At 37.1% G+C, this 24,586-nt stretch overlaps 1 long non-coding RNA gene across 1 annotated transcript; it reads left to right on the forward strand.

Moving 5' to 3' along the window:
- The first annotated feature begins 8,661 nt into the window (after positions 1–8,661).
- Positions 8,662–20,499, forward strand: LOC145679656 (uncharacterized). Its single transcript, XR_014130493.1, has 3 exons — positions 8,662–8,781; positions 16,329–16,492; positions 20,159–20,499. It is a non-coding gene; the product is annotated as an uncharacterized LOC145679656 (long non-coding RNA).
- Positions 20,500–24,586: the final 4,087 nt, after the last annotated feature.

The raw sequence follows: 24,586 nt of genomic DNA on the forward strand, positions 1-24,586 counted from the left end.
ACGATCAGACAGGCAAACGATAGAAAGTGCGAACAGAATGCCTAGTAATATTAGCTTCAGAGATTTACGGGATTTCCCAAGGTTTAATGGCCAGAATAATAATAACGGCTATGCCAAAAATTTCCTAGATGAATTATTACAGACTATAGAATTATTCTCTCTAACGGACAAAGAAAAACTTGTAGTGGCTCAGCGTTGTCTAACAAAGAACGCAATTGCATGGTTTAAGAATGTGAAATCGCAAATAAAAACTTTTGATGATTTTGTACACCTTTTCAGAAAAAAATACCTAAATCAAAATTTGGAAAGAGCCCAGAAGCGTCAGTTACAGTATATGCGATATGACAGTACGAAAAATGGTAATCTCGTTGATTTTGTTTGGATGATTGTTAACAACTATAGAAATATTGTAGAAGAGCCGGACGAAGCGGAGTTGATGGAAATTATCCTGAATGCGATTCCGGCCCAAGACGCTAAAATACTACGGGCTACTCCTAGTCCGAACTCGGATGATTTAATTACTAGAATCACTAATATGCAAGATGGAAATAGACAACCGATGAATAAATCCTGGGATCGAGATGACAAAACCAAGTCAATTGCGCGAAATCCGAGGGTGAATTTTGTAAAACGTTTGAAAACAGATTTCGCAATGCAGTCAGAAGATGATGTAAATCCATGTAATCGCCTGGTTCCTAATAGAAGAAACTATAATTACAATAACAATATGAAGTGGAATCAATCATGGAACAATAGACGTGGTAGCACATGGAATCGGAACTGTAGCAGAGGGTACAGTAATCGATATGTCCGGAATGTAAGTACGAATTCTGTAGAAACCATGACAGACCCAACTCCAGAACTTAGTACTATTGTTAATACAGTAGTCGCCACGGATAACCGCCGAGAAATCTAAATCCGCTGTCCTATGAAAAGGTCCGTATGTGATAACCAAACTACTTCGAAATTGTGCAGTCTTTAACACTTGAGATGGAAAGTCTATAGGTACGCACAATTTTCGAAATTTGAAACTCTATAATTGTACAGAGGAAGAAAGGACCAGATTGATGACTAAATACAAGTCACCTGAAGTAACTTCGAATAATTAACGATAATAACTTGATGGTATATTACTGAAACGTCACTATTCCTTTTGTTTTCATACATGGACTGAGTTCATTGTTAGTATACAATTATAAAATTTTAAACGAAGTTTAAAATTTTAAACTAAACCAGCGGCCGGCTGTAGTGCTCCACTGCGTGGGTTACAACAGTTAATTCTATGTCTTGATGTGCAATTCGCAGTTCATTTTAATGTTATGAAAGTTTGTTGTAAAACAGTTGAGAAATTTATATTGTTTAATTAATTTTATCAGTAGTACCCAGATTATATATCTGTACTTAAGTTCATTTGAAAACATCATTATAAATAGACCATGAACACTCTTGAAGAAACTTATTCTCGGAAGTGAAAAAAAGAAACATATTATTCTGTTATTGAATTAAATACGTATTGCAGTTTGGAATTATAAAACTTCAACGAAATTTATAAAATTTGTGCAGAGAAAGAATCGCAAAGAAACAAATTATTGAAGAAATTCTATCTTCAGTGTGAAGTGAACTAGATAACATTGCCTGAATAAGAATTGATTATTTTTGTAATAGAAAGATATGACAAACAAAATGATAGCTTAAATCTTTTAGGCTTGAGGGTCCTATTCCCTCAACACCACCGAAGCCTTCAGACATGATTTAATCTTCATATGGACAAGTCTGTCAAAATTATCAGTACTAAATATGCAATAATAGTTGACAAAATTTCCGTATTTCGATGATTATTGCAGTATGTATTTTGAAATGATGGTAAGTTTTCTGATTATCATTAAATACATCTTTCTTTTACCTGGATTTTTGCAATGTATATCAGGTCAAGAAATATTGGATGTGCTGCGGTGATTCATGGGTATCGAAGCGAATATATATATCTATCGAGGAATTTCATAGTTATTTTGCAGTTTTCCTTAAGGCTATCTAAATAGAACACAAATATGTCTTCTTCAAATTTTAAAAAAAGTATTACAGGTGAAGTTAAATAGTACATAGTAAATATGAAATACGAATTAATTACTTGGATATGACCGCAGAGGCATATCGCATCATGTATGAGTAGTAGATATTTACTGTATTTTGTGTTTCGTGAAAATCATGTTTATCAACTTAGGGAGAATAGGAACTGATTTACCAACGATGTGTATTATTGTTCTACCATCGTATTTTTGTTCGCTATCGACTTTAACAGCCCACTTGGATCAGCAATGATAAACTTATCATCGCGCTTCTCTTACTAATAATATCTACCATCCTACTTTAACTACTGCTGCTGATGTTATGTATCATGTTATGAAATTTTATACAAAATTGAGATTCGTCATAGAAGATATCTATCGTAGACGTTGATAACCACGAAAAACTATCAGAAGTCTTTGATTATTTTCATTTTCTTTTCCTTTTGTATCTGCTACTTGTATTACTATTAGTTTGTTAATAATATAATATCAATCATATTCTAAATTCTGGTAATTTTCTATTAAGATTATTGTTAATAATTTGTTAATAACGTATCATGCTGCCCTCTGGATGATGGCTCCAGTATGTCGTCTTTAAGTCCCAATCCAACGTGTCACACTCGATATCAACGAATCCGGAATGAAATAATCTACAGATGCGTGTTCTTACGATCCCTGTCAAATAGAAGTTTTCCGTTGCGCAATACTAGATATCTCGAAAGACAGGAGCTACATACAGTGTGATGAACAGTGCTTATTACAGCGTCTCAATTGGCTTAAATAAAATCAATTTCGAAATTGGATATGAAGGCAATTTTAAAATCTGCATAGCCATGTAATTTGTTTCGGTCAATGTTTCGTTAAGGGGGTCCAGTGTCTTTGACACAACTTCTTTCAATTGATTTTCATTTGATTACATAATATAACGTTATATTAGGTTCTATTAGGTTAGGTTAGGTTAGGTTAGATTAAGTCAGGTTAGCTTAAGGGAGTCCAGTGTAGTTTTGGACCCCCTCAACGGAACATGGAACTTTGTTTCTTATAACTTCGTACCAAGCAGAACAAGTAGACAATAAAATATGTGGTACGATTCTAAGAAGTTGCGACTTAGGTATTCTATTTAAGTCACACTCTTCCTCAATATTTCCCAAGAAAACGGTTGCTGGTATATCATCTGACCTACCCTAAATTTAGTCATGGATCTAACCTCGCTGAACTTGAAAGTTAGGATACCTTACTTTATTATATTTCACGTGAGTTGGGGTTTCCTTATGCACATGGAGATGAGGGTCCACATACATTTTCTATACATTTACTGTCTTCTTTCTCATTTTCTGAATTAGATGATGATCCTCTTCATGTAAACGACTCTCAGGTGCTTGAGGTGTCAAATTTGTTGCATTGACCATTGGGATGGATGTTTCTACCTTCATACGTTCCAAGTTTAACATTAAGAGCTACCACACTTTAAAGCTTCCTTGTTTGGCTTGAATTTTCGTTGGCTTGCATTTGCACTACGTTGATTAAACTTTGCATAACCTCAAATCTTTGAAGTATCAATTCCTCTTTAGCACAAGTTCGTTCTAATTTCGTATTTACTTGTTCCCTTACTTGCTGGGTTACTCGCTCTGTTTTTTGCTGAGTTATTTGTTCAATCTGGACATTTGATGAACATGTGTTCAATCCATGCATCCACTCGTTCTGTCACTTGTTGCGTCACTCGTTTTGTCACTTGCTGGGTAATGTGTTCAATCCGGGCTGCCCCAATTGACGAATCATTTCAGCTAAACTATACATTGTTTCTATTGATAACGTGTTAATTTCTTCAATTCGATCACAAAAATTATCACCATTATTTGGTACACTTATTATTACAGGTTTATACACCTTTTTATGTCGAAATAACATATACTACGTTTTTGAATACTGGCGTACTTAATTTCCAGCTAGTCTCACAAGTTCCCGTGAGTTTGGCACCATTTAATATATAACATCTATATATTAGTCCTAAATTCGCTCTTTATAATTTCTAGAACTAATTAAAACGTAGCTTACTCAATAAATGTTTCAATAATAACACCCAAGATAAAATATATTTAAACTGATGTATTTTCAGGAGATTTTCTGCATTTAGCTTTTTTATTTTTCACAATATTCCTTCTTTATGATTGAGAATACGTCCACTATTAATAGCCTCTTTCCGTATTATATTCGAGCTGTGTAGGAAAACATGTTTATACATGTCTGGAGACAAAACAAATTAAATGTACAGGTCTGGCCATAAAAGAAAGTGATATACGTTACGGACTGTTGTCCATATCAACATATACATATTTATAAATGTTATCGTTATAGCAGCACGGTGAGACAATTGGAAAGCTACTTAAGACAACGATATACTAGCGGAGCCCGGTTGCGTGCGAATGTGCGAATGTTAACCCACCCATTCTGTGCGAATGTTAACACCACGATATCGGCAACTACGACTGAAATGAACACGTGACCATCACCACTGGACCTTGGCATCAGTGTTGCCAGATGTACTGATTTTGCAGGAGATCTCCTGCTTTTTCTACGTTCTACTGATCTACTGCGAAAGAAAACGAAAAGTGAACAATCTCCTGCTTTCTCCTTACTTCGAGAAGTTGAAGATTATTAATATTGAATTTTCAAGGTTTCCTCACATAAAAAGATGAAATTTCTCTGTTATAATACACAAAGCTCTGTAGAGCATATAGTTATAGAGCTTTACTGTATATAATATGAATGCAAAGAATACAACTCTACGTCATCTTCTCTAAGATTCGCCTATATTCTGACTTTCTGTAAGATTTACAAGTAAGTGTTGTTTAGATTGTGACTTGGGTTGGAAGAGTGGCTTAAATCATTTCTCCACGATCGCCAGTAAGAAATCGTCTTACGCCACGATCACGTCTGACTGTACCATATAGCTACGTTATCGTTACGTGCATGAAAAGACATTTTCCCACTCCACTTTGCTGTTTCACTACGTTTAACTTCACACACGTGTGTATCAAATAATATTAATATAAATCGGGGCTTTCCCTTTTATTTGTTCAACGTAGTTCATCAGAAATGAATTCTGAACTGCTTGTTTTGACTACTGCCCCCTTAAGAATGGCAAATTTTATTGCCCCCCCCCCCGGATTTACATTCAAACGTCACCACTGTATGTGTCTACTGCTTTCTCCTGTTTTTTTTATCTTCGAATCTCCTGCTTTTCCAACTGATTGATCTTGCAGTGTTGCTTGGCATAGTGGCAGAGCGTTGTATTTCCTGATGAATCCCGACAACTTCTTCATCATGACGATGGGAGGGTGCGAATATGTCGTATTCAAAAGGAACAGCTCCTTGACACCTGTACTGCGGGACGGAGACAAGTTGGCTGCGGCTTAATTATTATCTGGGGAACATTCACGTGAGCATCCATGTGGCTAGTGGAGCTCGAGCAAGGCACCATGACGACCGAGGCGTATCGCACATTGCTTGCAGACTACGCACACTCCTTCATGCCGACCATGTTTCCCAATGGTAATAGCATTTTTCGACAAGATAATGCACCATGTCCCAAGGCCAAGAGTGTGATGGAGTGGTTCGAGGAGCGAGTTTCAAGTGATGTGCTGGCCCCCCCAACTTTGCCGGATCTGAACCCAATCGAACACATCTGGGACGTGATTGAATGTGACGTCAGGGCGCATCGCCCCCTCCCCGGAATTAGGTGACCTGTGTGTGCATATGTGGTGTCAACTCTCTCCAGCGACCTACCAAAGATCATTGTGTGGATGCCAAGACGTGTTGTCGTTGTTATCCGTGCCAAAGGTCGACATACTGACAATTAGGTAGGTAGCCATAATGGTGTGGCTGATGTGTGCGTATACTTTAACTCGTATATTTTGTCTCGACTCGAATTTCGAGATGTCTCAACTCGAATTCGAGTCGAGTCGAGACAGGCTTAAATCTCGACTCGTGCGCATCCCTACAGAAGAAGGAGAGCAGCAGCGGTAGTTAAGGACAGTATGAAGAAAAGAAGTAAAGAGAATTTGAAGAAGGAGGAAAAAGGGGCTTTATGACGTTGAGAGGTAGGAAGGACATAGCAATAGAACAGGCGGACAAGGATGGAGCATGAAGAAAGAATGGTTCAAGAAGAAATTGGAGGATTTACGTGACGACACATATGAGGTTATAGAGGATAAGGACATGAAGGAAGATAATCTATTGAAGAGAGTAATGAAAGAAGGAAGAGGTTGCAAGAAATGGATAAAAATAAAAGGAAGGATACCAAGAATGAAGGGTTTCCCAAAATTACACAAGAAAGAGGTGAAGCTTAGACACGTAGACTGTAGAGAGAACTATTGGGAGTCACTAGACTCAAACAACATAAAAATGATGCGAAGAAGAAGAAAGATATCAATGCGGTTTATAAACATGTTAAGGAGACTAATCACGGAATGAATTGGGATAAGGCGGAAGTATTGGAGATAGAGAAGAGAATGATAAGGAAATGGAAAGAAGCAGATTGGATAAAGAAGGTAGGAAGAGATAAGCTGATGAACTGGACAGGGGACTTAACTATTCACGAATTATGGCAGAGAATTTTGGATAGTGCAGACAAGATGAAATTGAAAAAGGTCCTTATAAGGACTAAAAATGGCGGAACGTGATTGGATGGAAAGTGAACATGGGGATCTACGGGATTGGCTGGAGGCTTCAACCAATAAAATTTAGACTTTTTCATAAGAATGACTATATGTCTTTATCTTCATTTATGTTCAATAGTGTCTGATGATAGATATCCGAAACCGTTATTATACAGGGTGTCCAATATACAATGCAACCCGGAGTTTGGGATAGTAGAACTTCTGAACCTGAAGTGATACACTAATAATGGTTATACCAAAATGAAGCCTTGTTCATGCATATATTTTAGAACTAGAAAGCAACGATTGAAGTACACTAGGAATCACACAGTGTTGCCAGATGTAACTGAATGTGTAAATCAATTATTTTGTAACACATGTAAACTGACTCATAACTCATACATATGGATGTTCTGTCATTAATTTTCAGTTTGCTTAGTTGGAGTAGCTTGGAAACTATGGAGCAGAAAAAAGAATTTTTAATTTCCACCGATAACTAATCGGATGAAGCCTCTGTAAGGGGAAACTATAAAAATCGTAGTTTTCATAAATTAACACTCTGAATTGGCAACCTGCTGATGTTTCAGTGCATCAAAAGGTGTGTTAAGGATCTGTCTACATTATGCAATTCCTGAAAACAATGAAAAACAAACTTTGAAATTATCATGATAAAACGTTTACTTACATGCACCAGGCAATACTGCTACTATCTGAAATGAGTTACCAGCTCTACATCGGATGCTGGGAGTGTCCTCTGTTTTGATTCAAACACTGGTTCACATGTTTCATCAGGTTGGCAGCATCTTTACGAAGATTAGAAGTGTTGTGTTCTCAATGGCACTGTAAATGTTCGTTTCCAGGTCTTGAATAGTTCGAGAATTGTTCTTGTATACCTCTTGCTTTAAATAGTCCCATAGAAATGAATAGCAGTGTTGCCGGGTGCATGTAAGTAAAAATTTTATCATGATAATTTCAAAGTTTGTTTTTCATTGTTTTCAGGAATTGCATAATGTAGACAGATCCTTAACACACCTTTTGATGCACTGAAACATCAGCAGGTTGCCAATTCAGTGTTAATTTATGAAAACAAGGATTTTTATAATTCCCCCTTACAGAGGCTTCATCCGATTAGTTATCGGTGGAAATTAAAAATTCTTTTTTCTGCTCCATAGTTTCCAAGCTACTCCAACTAAACAAACTGAAAATTAACGACAGAACATCCATATGTATGAGTTATGAGTCAATTTCCATGTTTTGCAAAAAAATTGATTTACACCTACGGTTACATCTGGCAACACTGTGTGGTTCCTAGTGTACTTCAATCGTTGCTTCCTAGTTTAAAAATCTATGCATGAACAAGGCTTCATTTTGGTATAATCGTTATTTGTGTAACATTTCAGGTTCAAAAGTTCTACTATCCCAAACTCCGGGTCATGAAAACAACGTATATTGTATATTGGACACCCTGCAGTTTAAAATACAGTGAATGTTGAACCTTCGGTCAGTGTTTCTTTTGTTACGATATCCAATGCAAAGTCATGAATAGTGTCTGTAACGCTGATTCTTCTGTTTCTCGTTTCTTTTTGTTTCATCTTTCCTTATTTTTTTTTCATTATTTGTTTCGAAGGCAGGGGGGTCCGGACTTCCCGAACCCCCATCCCCCTTGGCTACGTGCCTGGCCGTTGGCTAGATGTAGAATGATAATGAAAAAATTAAACAATAAGACTTTTTTAAAAAAAATAAATCAGAATTGACTGAAACTTGAATGAGAATTTTATCATTAAAAAACTGTTTAAAATAACATTAATTTTTATATATATAAATTTTGATTCTCTTGGTATCTTGACATCAAGTAATGAAAAAAAGAACTAAACTAGATTTTCAACCATCTCTTCTTGTATCTACATCTTTCGGCAAGAAAGCGTACAGCAGATATCGCAACAATAAACTAAAATTATCGTTTCTAGGCAAACAAACTGATAGGAAAATGGGTCTTTAGATTTAAAAATTATATAATTTATCTCTAAATGAAAAATTTACGTGAAAAAGATTTTCAAGTAAGTACTATATATTTCCTTAAAAAGTATTTAAGAAATTTACAGAACAGACTATATTGCATATTCTTAGGCAGTATTAGTAAGCTCTTTCCTGATTGCGGTTAATTTTGATGCCATGACCACAGCGTCGTAATTAGGCTATTAGTCGTCCGGGCCAATAACTTGCCTTAGCGCCCCCACCCCCTCCTGATCAACCAAACCAAAACACTCTCCGACTATACTTGATATTGACATCACACAGTAATTCTCCTATTCAATTTTTTTCTTCTAGTAGTAAAGCTTGATTTTAAAAATGCAGTACATAATTTAATATGTAGTACTAGATAAAGCACCAAAATAATTAGTATTTGATTGCCAAATAATCTGAGAGTAGCATGCTTGACATATTCTTATAGTCTTATCATAACTGCAAAGCATAATGTTTTTTTGGAATTATATCGGGATGTGCATATGTGTAGAATGAATCAACAGTCTATTGCTTTAGAATAGGATATTTAATTACGACAAGCAGTCAAGATGTTGTCTCGAATATTATACTCGGACATTTTGCAGATATCTTAGATCGATGTAAGTTAAATGAAAACACGAAAAGCTGAAACTAAAACATAATTTTGCGGACTCTTTTGGCCGCAAAAGGTTTTGCAATGTCCTCAAAAGATAGCTTTGAAACTAACTTATGCTCTATGGATGTGATCCTTTGTTGTCCTGTTAAGTTTCTGAGGCAATTTTTTTTAATGATCTTTTAGTTTGCTAAAACTCCTTTCCTTGCCTTATAGTGTAAATAAACATTTTCCTAGTTCTTCCGCTCCCAATCCGGTACCCGGGACACCTCCCTTAGTTACGTTACTTCCTGGCCGTTAGGACGATTTACGTGGCAGAACATTTGAAGTGGGGTCTAGGTTTTTACTTGCAGTGGTACTCACCTCCTCAGTTACAGGTTTCTCGATAAACCTTAAATTGCATTATAGCAGCATCAATTCAGTTTTAGCTTTAGAAGGCATACGAGATATATGTCAAATAGGCGGGTATATCGCGATACAATTTTACTTTATCTTCAGCCCATAGTCATAAATCATATGATAGAATATCTGGCGATCTTGGCGGCCAAGCTGGATAGGAAACAACTTTATCAATCTTGAAATTGGTATCCGGAAAGATTCTTTGAGATATAATGAAGTATGGAGGCACTCCATATGACTCAACTTTGATTTAAACTTACTCAGTATAAAATAGTGTGACCACATACAAGAATTCTGAGAGTCTAGTCTACATGTTTATGCTTCTTTCAAGATAAATAAGTCAAAATGTTACTGCTTGACGGCTCAGTTCATATAAGGAAATAATCTCATGAATATATATTTATATTAGGGTTGCTATTTGTCCCGGAAAATCCGGAACCGTCACGGAATCGAGATCTGCGCCCCGAAAATATTTCTCGGGACGCTTAAATGTCCCAGATTTCAGCGAAGAAAAAAGGAAGGAAATATTATACTCTGCTTACCAGGGAAAATAGCAAACGCCACCAGAACATATTGCCAATGAATTAACTGTTCTGATTAAAAAAAAAAAAAAAAAGAATACAACAGTAACAGACAAAACTTTGAAAGGAAACGTCATACCTTGAATGAGCTAAAACAGACTCTGAAAGCATGAAACATAACAGATCCTGAGAAATTAAAAAAAAAAAAAAAAAAAAAAAAATCTTGCCAGGAGAAGATGATCTACTAAAATGACTAAAAATGTGATTACGTAATATTTGAACAACCCTATCTAATGGAAGAAAGTAAATTAATATATAACACTTCTTTTCATTTGAGACATTTCAAAGATTCTGTAATTTAGTACCGTGCAGGGTTTTCATTTTTGAAGTATGGTAACCCTAATTTATATTCGTTATGTAGTTTATATATATATATTATTTATTTATTTAACAAACACCAGATACAGCTCGGAGGCCATTTTACACTGGATATCTAACAATAACAATGGAAAGGAATTGGGAAGGTATCGGCCAGGGCCTGTTTAGTAGGTATCATCCCGGCATTTTCCTGGTAGGACTGAGGAAAACCCTGGAAAACCCCAGTCAGGATGGTCGGCAGCGGGAATCGAACCCACGACCTCCCGAATGCGAAGCCAACGCTCTACCACTTGAGCTACTTCGCTCGGTAAAACTATATATATATATATATATATATATATATATATATATATATATATATATATATATATATATATATATATATATATATATAAAACTATATGAGCTGACATAAATTATTGAGCACATCCTGTAGGGCTACAATGATTAAATTTGGCATGATTGTAGCTTTCCGAGACTAACCGACAGGAAAATTGCCAAAAGTGTATATTTTTAATTTTTAGGGAGTCTAAAGAAGGGATGAAAAGTTTCCCCATGTTATTTAAATGGGCCTTTTTTGGCCTATAATCTCATATTTTAGGTACTTGAAATTGGAATAAAAACTTAAAATTCGGTATGCTTATACAGTACGTTTTCATTAGCGTTAATTAAGTAAATCGCGAAAATTAAAAATTTTCAACTGTAGAGTGGTTTTATGGGGAACTGAAAAATCTTTCCCATGTTATTTATATGGGACATCTTCTACACCCCAAAATGTTTAGGCACTTCCGGCAGGTTTAGAATGATGAAATTTGGCATGATTGTAGCCTTCCGGGACCAACCTACAGGAAAATTGCCAACACGTGAATATTTTTAGTTTTTAAGCTTCTAAAGGGGAGATGAAGAAATTCCCATGTTATTTAAACGGGTGTTTCCTTCGGATACAAAATATTATCTTTTAGAAGGAAAAAAAGCCTTGAAATTTTGTACAACTGTTGATTTAAGTGGTGCGAGGCCGTAGGCCGAGTAAACGTGAGGGTCAAGGGGCTAGGCCCCAGCTGTGCCAATTTCAGATAATTAATTAAAGAGCAAATGCACACGATTCATTATTGATACAAAGGCTGATACCTAAGAGATGCGAGGCCGTAGGCCGAGCAAACGCGGGGGTCTGGGGGCGGAGCCCCCAGTTTGCCAAAGGCTAGTATATATATATATATATATATATATATATATATATATATATATATATATATATATAATTATTTTAACATTATGCTTGAAAGTTTTTCATCTGAAATTTTAGAGATCAATACGTGCAAGTAAAAACAACTAACAGCAGGGGTGTATCCAACAAATTTTTCCTGCAGGGAGACAAGATATTTTTAGGGGAGCGGACTTTTACGTATTAAAGTCAAACCGAAAATCCTGTTTCAGAGTGTGAACGCATTAATAACTCACCATGAATAGATTACTATATAGGATGTGTTACATATAGTACTACTTTCAGCTGAAACATGTCACTTCAAAATTAGAATCACAAGTTATAGAAGACGTGTCAATAAACTATTCATACAGAAAGAAAAAAATATTTTAGGAAGTCTGTTATAAAGGTAATCTAGAAAGTTCTGTCGCTTTTTCACCCATCACTTTCGATCATCGACATAGATATGTCATCTAAGACGTACCTGGAAGATCAAGAATAGTCCCCATCGGCATACGATCTTCTGACAACGTTATGGAAGGCCATGGATTCCATAGCGATAGGACTTCGTGGGCCGTGAAGAGAAGAAGGTATAAAGTGCGTTTGGCACTTCTACTAGGGATTTGAACTGGCGTTGTCGAAGGTAATTATCCAAGGACGGTGCAATGTCCGGGGAGTATAGCGGATGCAATAGTGTTTCCCATCCAAGCGTAGAATGGTGTCCAGGGTCATCCTAGCTATGTGGGGCTTAGCATTGTCCTGTAACAGGAGGACCCCTGTACCGGACACACAGGAGGACCTTCTGCTGGTGCAGTGCTGGTTTCGGCTGTTTTGGAACCGGTTCATGGGATGCTAACCTATGATGACGGCACCGTGGAGCTTCGTATAGGATCTACTTCTTAGCACATGTCAACATCCTGTCCAGAAATGGCTCCTCCCTCAGACGAGATAGCAAAGAAACACAAGTGTCTGCTCACGTTGCCTTGTGGCCCAGTGTCAAATCATATTGGACGCATCGACCCAACTTGTAGTGCTTCCGAAGTTGATGGAGATGCTGCCGAAGGTTTCTTTACTCACGCTGAATTGCAGTCCCAGTTCCTCACATGTCTGGCCACTGTTCGCCTCAATTGCTGTCTGAAGATCTTCATTTTGTACATGTGTTGGTCTTCCGGCACGTGGTGCGTCTTCGAATGTTTCGTCACCGTCTTTAAACTTGTTAAAACATCACTGCACTGTCCGTGTAGTCACGACACTCTTACGAAAGGCTTGGCATATTTTCCGCCCGCTGCATCGTCGTTTGACCTAAGTTTGAACCCGTACAGCATACATGTCCTTATGACACTCTGTGGAGGCCCCATCTTCACTCTGTCCTTACGCAAGTTTACGGTGTAACTGAACTGCTACAACCAGGTAGTATATTGTATATACGCACACCAACAGCTGACCTTCGCCTTATCTACATTCACGTTCAACTCACGGTTTGAGGGTCAATTGAATACAGACTTCCACAAAAAGCGACAGAACTTTCTTGGATGTCTTTATAATTTGACTTCGTCTTTGTGTGTATAAATATAAGGAACAGGACGTTGCACTGAACTTTCCCGCTCTAAACTAAATCACATTATGCAGCAGTTATTAATGAGTTACGAACAAAATTATGTTTTCGGAAAACTTCAAAACATTGTGGTTATTTATGATATATCAACAAAATCGCATGAGTCGTATTTGAGGAAAGAGTAAATATATGGTAAATAAATAGTAGATAAAATAGTAAATAGTAGGAATAGTAAATCTGCCCTTGTAAATATTTTCATGACATGTATTATAATTTGCCCAACATTATAGAGTTATTAATATTGTAATTCTTAGAAATACTGCAGAATATATATCTTGTCTCACTTGCCTTTTCTGTTTCACTGAGTCGATATTTATATTGTGTATATACAAGTAAAGCCCCCCGCACATTGACGAGAAGCAGGACACCCAAGCCGGGTCAGAGGAAGGCAGGAGAAGACGCAGAGACAAATGCTTGAGTTTAGCTTCCTTTCCAGTAGCGAGGCTATAGGAGAGAAATGCCTGAGTGCATGACCGTGTGTTTCAATCACAGTGTTGGAGATGTCTTTGTCTAGCGTATGGTCAAGTTTTGTTACATTGGCCAAAGTACCGTATTTTGGTTCAGCTGTTTTTTCCGCTTGTCAATGTGCAACCTATCTAAGAGATGCTGCATAAAGTACAAGCAAAACTAACCTTTTTATTAAGGGCGAAGGCCAAGGTGACCAGACGGCCCGTTTTAGCCGGTACAGTTCCTTATTTTCAACCGTTGTCCCGTTTTTTCTGGTTCTCGAACGGGACGCCTAAATGTCCCGTTTTTAAGCAAACTTGACCCAGGTGTCCCGTAATTATTATTCAAAATATAAATGGTCAATGCTAATTCTACACTCTTCCGCACCAACACTCATTGGGAAGGTCCAGCCGTGCCTAGAACTTCTGAATATTCAAATGAGAATTGAGTGTTCTGTGGTTCAAGTGGGAATTGAGTGGGAATTCTGAGTGTTGAAGTAGTTAAAAGTAGACCCCTATTGTTGGGTAGTACTTAAGTTAGAAACGCTGAGTTATCATTCTTACTTGTGTATTTTGTAAATTGAAAACACTGCTGAGTCCCAAAATGCAATGTGGAAGTCACCCTCCACTCCCACCCCCTCGTCGCCGATTCGTATGCGTCCCGTTTTTGAAAGTAAAAGGTCTGGTCACCTTGGAGAAGGCATAATGGGACAACACACCGACATATATGTCTGGCTCATGTCTGGGAATGAATGACACCGATAGCAACAACGACAGATGTGTCTGACTCGTGTCTGGGAACGAACGAGACCGACAGCCACAACGACAGCGACTTTCTTCTAAGGAATCACCAAACAACGAAACCTTCCACTGCGCACTGCGTGTAGTTGACTGTGTCTGGCACCGTACCGTTGGTAGTGTGCGTTGTCCCATTTGCGAACATGTTACAACTTGTTGCTCCGTAGTCTGGTCTGGCATTCTGTTAGGCGCGGCAAGACTGTCGCCCCGCAAACTTCTCTGCCCGTTGTAGCAGTGGCTGTAGTGTGCGTTGCTCCAATTGAATGCAATATTCTAACGGTCGTTCCGTCTGCAGTTGTCAGTGACGACCCAGTGTGCCTTCACCCTAAGTGGGAGGAAATAATCATACTGTTCTTGACCGATGCCAACCCAACCAATTGGAATATTTCTTAACTCGAAAGAAAATGTACTCCATGTTTGAAGAAAATTGAAATAGTTTTGCAGGAAACTTGCTCTCAAACACTTTTCTTAAAGCTGAGGTAGATTTACTTTCTTGCCCCAGATTGATCTCAACCTCAAACAATAGGCTTGATTTGGGAACCTCAAAGAAAACACACGCTATGTCTCATGAAACTTAGATAATATTTAGAAAATACGTATATTGTCAAACATTTTTTTTTTCGATATTGAGATGAATTCTCTCTTGCCTCTGACTAATCTCAAGTAAAAGCAATAGTCTCCACTAGGCAATAATAATAACTCGTTCTGTTTTTCGAAAACCTGGTAATGTGAACATTGGGAAAAGTTACAAATGTTCTACAAATTGTGATGAATTCACATTTTTGCCTCTGACTAGTTTCAGCCCCAAAATGTAGATGATAATCCTAATACAGTGTCCCTTCCAGGCATACTGCCAGATACTGTCATCTTTCCCCTTTAGCTAAGATAAATTTAATTACGATTGCGTGCTACTCTTGTGCTGGAAACGTCTCTTTTATAAATAGTGTCCCAGTGTAGCCTCATAACATTTTTATCTCCACTCTTGACCCCGACAAAATTTTCTGGAAAAATGTCTATTCCTATGTCTCAAACAAAACACGTGCTGTTTCGTGAAAATCAAATATAAAAAAATGAAATATTTGAGTTTTACGTCCCACGCTTATGCCGGTTAGGCTAAAGGAGACGGTGATTATGAGTGATGAATAAAATGGTGGAATGAAGAAAGTGGGAGGAAACGGGAGAACCCCGAGAAAATCCACACACACGGTGTTTATCCACCACAAGTTCACTTGGCGGGGTCAAATATAATCGTTACGAAAGTTACGTAATTTTTAAAAAATGAATTTACATAATAAAACTTTTATCTTGAGGTCATTTTAACCTTCTTTCTTCTCTTATTTTTGACAGGTTTTTACTCCCTAACAATATGGTTATTTACTGAGACAAAAAAAGCTCGTATGCAAAGTTCTATTTAATTTAGATAAATTTTGACGAAAATATCGTGTAAGAGACAGATGACCAGACACACAAGTGTAGCGTAAATCAAATAGATCTAGTAGAAGATCGCTAAAATAGAATCGTTTCAGCAGAAATATACATTTATTGGTTTTACAATGCATGACTCACTGAAATTTAGAAGACAATATTCACATTTGTCATTATTTTAGTGCATTTTTTCTTTCATTGTAGTAGAAACGTCATGCCTCTGCCTAGTATTCTGCTCTCTGCAGTTTTCACGGCGAAATCAAAACACCGCAGATAACTGGTAAGAAGTTATCGAATCATGCATAGAAGATACGGCGTTCAATTTGCGTGTATTCTTGCATTAATTATTATCTTCTTCTTCCTGGCAGGTAAGACAATACTACATAATCACTTCGTATGCATTTATTTATTTTCTGTTAGTTGCGAACTGAACAAAAAGAAATAAACTTTGGTAGATAATAGAAAGGATCATTAGTTTCAATTCCGTCCGATAGATGTCCGTAGGTTTTACCAGAGTTTCCTCCCAGATTCTCCTTCCACCGTTTATTCCCTCTTCATTAGCCTTGATCAACCGTCTCCCTCAGCCTACTAAAGGGAATACTCGTCGGACGTTTTGGTTTCATTTCATTTCATTTCATAAGTTTGAGTCAAACTTTCTACACTGTCCTGCTCCTCTTGAATACAATTACATATCTACATTTATAGCTATTAGGGGACTGGAATTCATTACGAGCTCACATCTTCTTTCAAACATACACACAAACGAACATATTCAAAGGAAAAAAGAATTAGTTCTTCAAGATTAATGTCAGATATTAAGTAACTGAGGGCTTAAATAATAACCCTGTTGAGAATTGTTTAACAGAATTAAATGAGTTTTTTATGTAGTTTATAAATAGAGGATGTGTTAAGATAATTGAATTAGGTAATGCAAAAAGGACTTCAGTCAAACTTGGTTAAGAGGAAACTTAAAAACAAAAAAGAGTGCAGAACAAGCTCATTCTGCGTAGAATAATCAAAGTTGACATCTGTTTATGAAGTATGACATGGTAGACAACTGAAGCCTTTTATGCATAAAAACATAGGTGTACCCTATAGGAACAAATATCCGTTGTTAACTCAATTTCGCCATATTGGTACCTGAAACCCTTTTTGCATGAACTAATCCAAATTGTACAGGCCGACAGTGATTTCTAACTTCCTCTGAAATAAGCTATCAGTTATTAAGTTAAAAATGTATACAGGGCGAAGAACTAAAAGGATGTTCAATGATCAGGCACGAATCAAACTGAAATAAAGTCAATATAAAACATCCATACAGGGTGACAACAAATAATCCGGACGAATGTTTGTTACCATACATTTATTGAGCCTAAAGAATTTAGCAAAGCAACACGTAATATCAAGAGCATGGCTATTTAGGAACAATATGTTCAGCCGGATTTGAAGTGGCGGCCCTTGGCTGCGATACAGAGGTCCAAACATGGTTTCAAATGTTCGGCGATGGGCCGCAGGTCCTCGGGCAACAATTGGTTCCATTCACGCTGCAGTGATTGCTTCAGCGACTCCAAACTTTTGTGGCATGAAGTGCATGTACTGGTCTTCAAACTCAATCATACATCGTTCCATGGATTGAGATCTGGCGAGTAGGCGGCCATTCTGCAGGCAAGATGAATCCGGAAAATTGGTTATGCACCATTCTTTGGTCCGTTCCGCCCTGTAGGCTAGAGTGGAGTCCTGTTGGAAAGTCCATTCTGTGTTGCCAAACTATCGCTTGGCCCACGGAAGTACAACAGTCTCGAGAAAGCCGCAGGGATACACCTCGTGGTTGATATTGACCCCTTGATCCACGATACCAAAGGGGTATTGCTGCTTGAGCAAATTCCGCCCCAGACCATTACCGACTGTGGATTTTGGTGGTTTTCGACGATGGCTGAGATACCGGGAGCCTCTCCGGACCAGGTCCAGTTGTTTTGGTGGTTGTGCGCCTGCTCCACGGTGAACAGTTTCCCGTAGGTAAAGAGAATGCGTTCCCATCGCTCACCTGCGACCCGGCACTTGAGAAGGCGGCATGGTTCGAGTCGCATGCGTTTGTTTTTGTCCGTGAGCAGCTGAACTTTTTGGAGCTTGTACGCCTTGAAGTTGAGCTCCCTTTTCGCCATTCGCCGCACCGATTCGTGGTTAATCCCGGTCTTACGAGCGATTTTTCTCACGGAGACCCTTGGATTTCGTTGTACCTGCTTTTTGGTTATCTTGCGGTTCTTGGACCTGTTGACGGTGCGCTTTCTTCCTCTTCCGGGACAGTCTTCTTCATGGCCGAGCTCTTGGAATCGTAACCTGCGTCTGAGACTGTCATTTTTGCAACACCACGGAAACTAATAATTTCACATTGACGCTTTCCTTGACGAATCAGTTCCAACATTGCCGTGCGTTTTGTTGCCATTCTGAAGCAAAAAAGAAATTCCTCGTGCGGAAGCAGAGAAAAACATGTATAGATACACAAGAATCCAACAAAATAACACTTATTTGGCTACAGGATATTCTATTCCTGGCAGAATAGGCCAAACTTTGTACGGGTTATTTTATTTTTTGTCACCCTGTATTAAATTGTCTTTATTTCAGAGTAGGGAAGAACACATTCAAAGCTCAAACATTATCTTCTATAGACAAAGATTCATCTAAACAAGGATAAACTCAGGGTCGGATTTAGGGTGGTGCACTCGTGCACCACCACCCCTTTGTTGTAAATATACACTACCTAAAATGAAAAGCTAGCAGTGAAAATAGCAACACTTTCCGAAATTTTCTGGTGTTATTTTTTTTCCGTTTAGGGCCTAAGAGAAAGCGAGCTTTGCAAAAGCAATAGTTTAAGTAAAGAAGAAAACAGAAGGCAGGAGAGAAGAACATTTTCCTGCAATCACTTTCGACTCTCTTTAAAATATTCTCCCTCCCCTTCCGTTCTATTGATCAGTGTTATCAGGGGTAAAGAATATTGTCAAATGTCATTCTGAAGAGTTGAAATGTTTCAGAGTGATTGGTTATTTTGGTAGTGATTTGGTGCACCCCTCTCAGAAAATCTTGGATCCGATTCTGGGTAAACCATTTCCACTTTAAGAGCCTGACATACGCATACGTACTAAAAAAAATACAACATTTACCATTTTTCTTTTGCTTGTTTTTCATAAGTGAAAGGAAATAATGAAATTCAACTTACCACAATCATAGATAATGTTATTCCACAACAGAAAATATGAACCTGAAGAATTGTCAGTGCTGCCATCCATAGAAATTACAGTCTTACCAGAACAACATTTCCCCCCAAAAATCTAAGTTAAGGCAGCGACTAGAGGAACGAACTAAACTGCATTTGATTACGTATCACACTGAGAAAAAAATGTAGGTGGCGTACTTAAAAAGATAGGTTACATGCGTAATTCCTGTAGTTTTTGGACTTAACGTACAACAGACGTATAACTGAAAACGCGTGTTTTATAATACTTTCTGTATAAGTGTTCCATCTATACGTACTTTCTGTATGAAACAATGTAGGCCTTCAGGATCTCACATACAAATGGACGTATATAACATATAGCTGACGAAGGTAATATAAGTACATGCATGTGATATACGGAAAACTGTTAGATGTCAGACATCCTGCAACGGCATAATGTAACATCTAAGGGCATTGCCTATGTAGCATACGGATAACGTATGCTCCGTACTGATTTCTATAGTAAGCAAGAGGATTCCGTATATTTGTACAATATACCGCTGTCCGGAGAATGGATTTTTCTCTGTGCATGTTGCTTGGAATCCTGTGAACTACTTGATCCTTGTTGAAAGGTCGTTGAAAGATAATTTGAATAATACCACTGGCCATAACCATTATCGATTTCTACTTTATTAATTAGTTTAAGTTGAAAGGGCTGTCTACTTTACTTTTCTTCTCTCCTGTTAAATTGTCTTGATTCAAATGTAAAAGATAAAATGTAAATCCAGAAGGAACTAATTACTGTTCAATGCTTCATACACAGGTAGATATTTGGGTCTTCCTTGCCTTGTCACAAGTAAACCTAAGCCAGTTATGCCTAAGTTTAACAAAGCCATGTGTGCGAAAGGAGCTGGAAATGGAACCGGAAATGGAACCGGAAAGAGTGCTGGTACTGGTGATTTAAGCTTTAAATGTGACTGTGGCTGCTTAAGTTGAAGCCAAAAAAGCATTTGAAATTTGGTGAAAGACAATTTGTGTGGAAGTAATGTTAAAAAAAAAAACTGTTGATAAAAAGCAGTGTATGTATATGGGAGTAAGTTTAAACTATGTCGAATAACCTTGTATTTTTGTTGTGCTCTTGTAATAAATTATTTTGTTTCTGTCGGGAAGCATTTACTTCACTTTAATCGTAATATTAAAATTGACTGCAAACCATTTAAATTACAATAAAGATAGGATTGAGTATAGCCCGCTCCCCCCAGTGATTTTTAACGAATCATAGTGATTCTAACGATTCATAGTAGTTCATAATGAATCGGAATCGCATGTTATAAAGATTTAAGATGTAAATCTTGTGGTAAGGAAGCTTTAGTATAAGTAGTAGTAGTAGTAGTAGTAGTAGTAGTAGTAGTAGTAGTAGTAGTAGTAGTAGTAGTAGTGGTAGTTAGTAGAAATAGTAGTAGTAGTAAGAACGGGTTAGAAGCCCCTAAGGGGTTGGTTGGGTTCTGTTCTCGATATAAGTAGTAGTAGTACTACTACCCGTAGATGTAGTAGTAGCAGCAGTAGTATTAGTAGCAGTAGTAGTAGTAGTAGCAATAGTAGTAGTAGTAGCAGTAGCAGTAGTAGTGACTCTTCCAGTTCCGGTGACAAAGAACTGGGGGGAGCGGGCTATACACAAGCCCAAAGATATTTAATATTTGGCAGTAGGTGGTGTTAGAACTTCAATGTGCACGTGTAACACAAGTCATTGACATTCATGGAGCAGAGTATGAAAGATTACAGCGAAACACAACACATGATTTACTGAGAGATATTTTGGTGTGTTTGTGTAATAAGTAAAACTTAGTGGGTTGAAGTAAATTGTAAAAATAGTTCTGCTTCGACGCAATACTACAACGATTTAGAATCAAATATGATATATAATCGCTGTATAGCCTTGGTTCGCAACTCAAATTAAATTAAACAAGAGCCATACTAAAATAAATACCAGACTTCCTTCCTTTAGTGATTTGCTTTCATTTTATTTATATTCTGTATATCTTTGTTGTCATGCCAACGGCGTGCCATAAATCTTATTATTTTAAACATTGGAATATCTATATTTTATAAACATTCACATTACATCTATTTTCTTTTTCTTCTTCTGCATATGTAAATCAGCAAGCTAGTATTAATATATAATGTAGCATGGTACCATACAAGGTACCGTTGTACTTGTACCGTTGTAATACCAACGTCTATTTCTGGAACTAAGAAACACTGTAATACTATAAATTATTATTTATAAGAATATGATGCGATAACTGTCCGGAGAAAGAAAATGAACCATTGTTAACCACTCCAAATTTCGATATGCATTCGAGGAAGGTAATGTTTTCCTGTGATGAGATTGAAAAGTACGTCGTATCATTAGTTTACGCCATCCCGTTAGGCATTCAACAATTGAAGCGCTTCGAGGATAAAGGTGCTATGTTACATTTTTCGAAATGTTGCATTCTGGCTGTTCATGCACGTGTTATATGCTACTCATGCTACCTAATACATTATTTGGTGAGTCATCGTCCTAGTGCAGATATTTAGAAACGATGAAGGTGGTATGTTAACGGACAAAGTTGTGAAAGTCAATTTTCCCATCATATTCAATTTGTTACATACCACCTTTATCCTCTGAGCGCTTCAATTATAATATATTGTTCTTAACACGACAGATTGAAGTTAAAAAAAAAAATACTAAATTTCCGAAATTACCGAATCCAAAGAGTGTCTTCTTTATGGGCATTTTGTCAACCAGACGTCTGGCTGCTAGAAATTGAAGTAATATTTCTCTGATTTACCTGCTTCATCCTTTATATTAATCTTACCTAGTATTGACAGATTGTCTCCTATTCCTGTCCCTACAAAATACCTTCATTGAAATAACATTTCGATAGAATGTTGCGTAGAAAACAGTGACAAATTACATGAATCTGTTCATCGTGGAGTCAAGTTCCGAGAGGATGGAAAGTGCAGGTGATGCACAGAGTAAGACACGCTGTGAAAGAAAACGGGTCATGTGACGGATAAGTCTTAAGTTAATTTTCTTTGTATCAATGTTGAGTTAGATGAGTTTCAATAATAATTATGATCAACTCAAGCTAAAAGTTAGGAAAATCAGTTAAATCTGAAAGTCATAGTTTGCAAAGAGGTCAAGCACAACTCAGTTTCATTTGATTTTGAGTTTAGCGTCCCTTTCAGCAGTGAGCCTATATGAGACGTGGACCTACAAATTGACGTAGGATATGAACCACTTGAGCTGCTGCTGCGAATCGAATTTGGGCCTTCCACGCCAAAGGCACGTACGCTAACCGCTTAGTCATGAGGGAGCTCAAGCACAACTTACTGTGAGGTTAAAAGTTAAAACATAAAGCGAGATCATGCTCAAACACATGCTTTGAAAGAAATGAAGCTTAAGCCATAATCAAAATAAAAAAAATAGATAAATTTACGTTCAAACTACTACTACTACTACTACTACTACTACTACTACTACTACTACTACTACTACTACTACTACTACTACTACTAATAATAATAATAATAATAATAATAATAATAATAATAATAATAATAATAATAATAACCCAACACAAGCTCAAAGTGAAAATAATTAGATGACATGCTCAATCCCATAAATTGAAAAGAAGTTAAGCTCAACCTGACAAAATGAGCTGGTTATACGCTCAAGTTCACAACTTTAAAAGAAACTAAGAAATACAAAGATTTGAATTCCGGTCCAAAGCCTAAGTTAAAACAAGTTTATTTTTTCGACTCTCGCCAGGACTGTGATTCAGTACCCAACTCTACAGTTACATAAATGTATTGTAATTTTCCGATTCCGCTATCGGAATTGAATTTGGAGAATTACTGTTTCCGGAAACTTTTAATTTGAAATTACATTTTAGCCAATACTTTAATAATTCTTTTATTGCCGGAGTTTCAATTTTTGAATCAAACTGTAGTATAATACCTCCTCCAGATAAACTCAGAGCTTCTTCTTTTCTTTCTTTCTTCTTCTTTTTGGTTCACAAGCGGGTGAGCAACCAAACACAAATTTGTTTATCTTTTCCTATTTGGTTGTATCGTCGTTTGCTAAAAAAATTATATATATATATATATATATATATATATATATATATATATATATATATATATATATATATATATATATATATATATATATATATATATAAAGGGTGGAGCAAGTATAAGTGGCCCGGACGAGTGGTTACGATTGAACGTGAATGTATGCGTGGAACTACACCACTTGTACGCACACCACCGGTTAATATCTTAGTGCAGGCTGTGTCTGTGAGTTGAGCAGCGCACGCGTGAAGATGGTACCAAATTTCACAAAATTAAATCCCCACGTTAAGCGGGTTTGCATATCCAGGCTCCTAACTATGAAAAATTTTACGCTCAGTCCAACCTCAATCATTTCACGAATTCAACCTGTTTTACGCATGTTATTAGGACATAATATCGATTGTGATTTATTCTAAAAATACTTTTATACATTGCAAGAGCTGTAACGTCCAAATATTTACTGAGAACTCATAGTCGTATAGGAATAAACAAAAGCGAGCATGAAACAGTAAACTGCTTTCACAAAAGGCAAAAGAACATGTGCAAAGGCATACAAAACGGTCGAGTGGTTTGGGTCGATACACTACTAATCACATGTTTGTGTGTTCGAACCTGGTAGCAAGTTGTTTCTTTTTTCAGTGTCTTCCTATTTTCATCCGGAGGCTGAAAATGTTTCTTTGAGTAACTCATTGAAAACTTCTTTCGTTTCAAATTCGATTAGAACGGAACATTATATGAATTGCGAATCTTAAATCCATAGCTAAAAAAAAAAAAAAGTATACTCACTACTCCATTATCGTCTAATTTGTAACGAAAAACTATTTATAAACAGTGGTGACTTCAGAAAATTATCCTCGGGGTGAATTTCAATATGCAGGTGGAGGGCAAACATTGGTAGTCCACATTGAGCACGATCGAATATATGGTCTTGAAGGCGGAAATTTCTTAGCTCGAGAGGAGTCTCAAATTCTCCCTCAGATCACGTCCTGAAAGCATCGTTGCTTAAAAGCTTTTCGTAACAAATATAATATTACACTTGTTTCTCGTTCTACATTTTGAATTGGTAAAATCATAACTTATAGAGGATTATAATAAAAGCATAAAAATTACAATACCAATCATGTATAAA

This window comes from Thermobia domestica, chromosome 2 (assembly GCF_964235325.1).
Source record: "Thermobia domestica chromosome 2, izTheDome1.hap1.1, whole genome shotgun sequence".
Taxonomy (NCBI): domain Eukaryota; kingdom Metazoa; phylum Arthropoda; class Insecta; order Zygentoma; family Lepismatidae; genus Thermobia; species Thermobia domestica.